Genomic DNA, 4,101 nt, shown 5'->3' with positions numbered 1-4,101 from the left:
TGATTCAGATTGGGATGAGATCATAAGTAGTAAATTAGATTATGGGGTGCATTTTCTCAACTTCTTAGGGGTCTAATGTGGGGATGCCCTATGTCTCCTTATTTATCAGTGTTGGTTGCAAAAGGTTTGGGCATAATGGTGAATGCATCTAAAAGGGAAGGGTATTAAAATGAGAACCTATTTATCCTTGTCCTATTTACTATTTGTAAATGAAAAAAAGTTGTTTGGCATGTAAACAGTTGTGGAAGTAGAAAAGTATAAAGAGATCCTTGAGCATGCAAAATGGCTGTGTATGAATGTTCATAAATCCTTAGTGTTGTTCAATAGTCTACAGGAAGGTAGAGAGACAATTTGCTCAAAGTAGAAAAGTATAAAGGGATCCTTGAGCATGGAAAATGGATGTATGTGAATGTTCATAAATCCTTAGTGTTGTTCAATAATCTAGAGGAAGGTAGAGAGACAATTTGCTCAAATATTGATGCAAGGTTAAAATATCTAAGGTTTTTCCTCAACCCTACTAACTACAAATTCAAGGATTGGAGTTGGCTCTATGAAGAAAATTGAAGAGAGGATGACTAATTCTTGCTACCAATGTTATCCAAAAGAGGCAAGCTAACTTTGGTCAAATTAGTTTTGGAGGGGATACCGATGTTATCCAAAAGAGGCAAGCTAACATTGGTCAAACTAGTTTTGGAGAAGATACCTATTTATTGGCATTTTGTAGCTTTAGATACCAAAAGGAATGTTGGGAAAAAATAGAAAAAGGTACTTTAGCTTCCTACGGACAAGAAAAAGATAAAGGGAAGGAATACCAAACGTGCTATAGCTTCCAGTGGACAAGAAAAATATAAAGGGAAGGAATACCATATTTTAAGAGGAAAAAGATTGCAAAACCTTAAAGAGTAGAGGAATTAAAGAATATTCATCTATTTGAACAAGATTTAGCAACAAGAAAAATATAAAGGGAAGGAATACCATATTTTAAGAGGAAAAAGATTGCAAAACCTTAAAGAGTATAGAGGAATTAAAGAATATTCATCTATTTGAACAAGATTTAGCAACAAAAAGTTTATGGAGAATGAAAAGGAATGAAGGCTTGTGGAGAAAAGTGATTATAGCTCTTGAGTCAATGGAGGATTGGATTGGATTAGAAGTAAAATGAAAGATTTTCATGCAAGCAATCACATTTTGACATGGCTTTGTTTTCTTTAGCAATCAAGAACACAGGGGAAAAGGTCATTACACCTTGGAGATTTTGAGGTGGCTTCACTGGATTACAAAATTCATTTTAGCAACCACATGTTGAAGCAAGGATGATATTTTGGGATTCCCAAGTGTTCTCGAGAGGACCACTAGTCCCCAAGTTGGAACCAGAAGTCTTGGACCATAAAGGGTCTTGGACCATACCCAACAAAAATGAAGCATTTATTGTGGCTATGTGTAACAGAGTCGTGGGTAGGCAGAGTTGAACATATAGGTTATACATGGCCTTAACCTATAGATGCAACTATATATAAGGATGGAGGTGCCTATAAGGAACAGATGTTCATGCATAGGGACTGTGTCAGATTTCTTGTTAATCTTGCAAATGGCAAAATGGAGTCAAATGGAGTCAAACAGAAAGAGGGTTGAGCATTTTTTAGAGTTTTCCATCATAACAAAATGACACATCGATGTTGGACCCTAAGCAACTGGTTTGGAGGCATGTGTCTATTTCATCAATCAATGTTTTTCTTTGATAAGAACTATTGTTAATGTAGTTGGAGATGATTTGATTATTATTGGTGGAGAATCCTTGGGATGAAGTTTAATGAGCCCCTTACACTAGGCTTAAGCTAAATTGCAATCATGGAAATAATTACAGAGGTGAGATCTAAATCTGTAATTCTCCTTTCTGCATGTTTATAGTTTCAACATCGTTGCCTGAAATGACAGTTTTTTCTGTCAGAAAAAACTGTCATTGCAGGCAACGATGTTGAAACTAGTCAAAATCTTTTTTGACTAATTTGCAAATCTGGTGGAAGAAATTCAGTGTTGTTAAAATCGCGATTTAATGAAAAAATCGCGATTTTTTCATCTTGCCGATCAAATCGCAATTTTTATACGAAAAAATCGCCTACTTTTTTTTGCCGATTTTTACTGAAAAAATCGCGCTTTTTTCAAAAAATCGCGATTTTTTTGAAAAAAAACGCGATTTTTAACGAAAAAATCGTGGGGGCTCAGGACAGCATAGTTTTATAACTTTTTTTGGGTTTTTTCATGCAATGTTTTTTGAAAGAAACAAATAATTTTTGAGTGGGGTAGCTTAATGATCAAGTCTAGGCCCTAGTATGGATATGCTATTCATGGTAATGTTAAATTCTTAAAGTAAAAGTGACATTCTCCTTAATCTTCATTTTCATCCTTTTACTTAAATTTTTAACATTACCATGAAATGACTCAGGATGTTTGAGAGTGGTTCCAGCCTCATTGGATTTCATATGGAGAAAGTAGAATTTTAGATTTCATTTAAAATCCAGCAGACTTATCAGTTTTTCAGGATTTCAGGATTGGGAGATTGTAATGTTTCCAGGTGACACCACCTGCCCGGGCTACCCCTGCCACCAGTAGAGGACGTGGTCTATACCTCCTATAGCTCCTACTTCTAGTTCTTCAACGTCTAGAGCACATCAGACTCCACTGCCATTTCCACCTGCACGGGCACCAGCATCTACATCTAGAGGGAAAGGGAAAGTTGTGGCATTTTCTCGCAAGAGGGGCAGAGGAAATCAATAGGATTAGACTTTCATTTTATTGTATATGACATTATGACATGATGAGATACATTATCATATTTTTTGTTGATATTTTGAGGCTGAGTTGGGACTCAGGAGTCAGGACTTACTATTCAGGACATGATTCAATGTTATGTGTGATTTTAGCGCTAGAAATGATATTAAACATCTTATATGTTAGTTTTTTAATCATATTTATGTGTCAATGTACTTATTTTATGTTGTAGATGGTTTAGATATTAAAAAAATTGAAAAAAAATGAATATTTTTGTGCCAAACGCTTTTTTCCTGCTTTTTTCCGCTTTTTTCCCGGCGCCGATTTAATTCCGTTCGCGCTTTTAACAACATTGGAAGAAATTATTATATGAAGAAATAGTTTTCTTATTAAAGAAAGTTGAAACTTCCTAGAAGATAGTTGGTTTTTAATTAGTGTAAATTTAGTTGTTTAAGTCTGTTTGGCGTGGTAAAATCTGAGAAAACAACAAAAGTGGCAAAGTATGTCGGGAGAGCTGGAAGGAAACCATATATATATTTTGATTTCTTCCTAAAATATCAAATATGCACTTGTTTTCATGGAATATATATAGGTAAAGAAAAAGAGACCAAAGACTTTTAAGGTAGAATTTCAAAACACACGTCATATAATTATGTTGCATAAAATTTGATAAATTAAACCAGACATACCTACTCTTTAGCCTTTGCTGCACCCACTACACCCATGGAGCATTGGAGCTTTCATTAGTTGAATTGTTTGGGTTAAGCCTTAATTTCCTGGCCCACTGAACACAACAAAAACAAAACCAGAAAAATATATTGAGAAATATTATAAAAACACGAAGAAAGCAAAAACTCATGAGACATTGGGAGCTTACCCTTCCTTCGATGCGTTCCGGATCGACGTGTTGGAATGTGTTTCCGTCGATGGTGTTCTTTCCTCACTAATGTGTCGATCGAAGGTGTTCTTTCCTTACTAACCCTCTGATACCCGTGTAATCGATTACTAATGTCGAATGTGTTCAGCGAGATAGCAGCATTTATTGCATCCACCGATCAAATCGCTTTTGCTTCCACCACCCACCCGAAAGGAGTCGAGGGCCTAAAAGAAATTTTCTGAAAAAAATGAGAGATATTAACCATAAATTGTAAATTACAAGAAAATATTTAACACAAATTACAGGTAGAAGTAAGTACATGCTTTGTAAAACTAGAAACTCGTACACCCTACATATAATGACGTACACCCTACATATGTCAAGAGAAAATGACGAGGCTTACAGGGGTTTTGAGCTCAAATAGGACTCACACTCCACCCTGTGAGAGGCAGAGA

The 4,101-nt window shown here is 35.5% G+C and overlaps 1 long non-coding RNA gene across 1 annotated transcript in view; it reads right to left on the bottom strand.

Annotated features, from left to right (window-relative positions):
- Positions 1–3,878, bottom strand: part of LOC149165287 (uncharacterized) — a 21,920-nt gene extending 18,042 nt beyond the window's left edge. Inside the window, exons 1-2 of the long non-coding RNA XR_016260321.1 lie at positions 3,647–3,878; positions 3,459–3,553 (exon numbers count right to left, since the gene is read on the bottom strand). This is a non-coding gene — a long non-coding RNA (uncharacterized LOC149165287). The remainder of the gene's footprint in view (positions 1–3,458; positions 3,554–3,646) is intronic.
- Between the last annotated feature and the right edge of the window lie 223 nt (positions 3,879–4,101).

This window comes from Pinus tabuliformis, chromosome 5_1 (assembly GCF_031772625.1).
Source record: "Pinus tabuliformis cultivar Carrire ecotype Pingquan chromosome 5_1, CPIR1, whole genome shotgun sequence".
In the NCBI taxonomy this organism is placed as follows: Eukaryota; Viridiplantae; Streptophyta; class Pinopsida; order Pinales; family Pinaceae; genus Pinus; species Pinus tabuliformis.
This window is presented reverse-complemented; position numbering and strand designations above follow the sequence as displayed.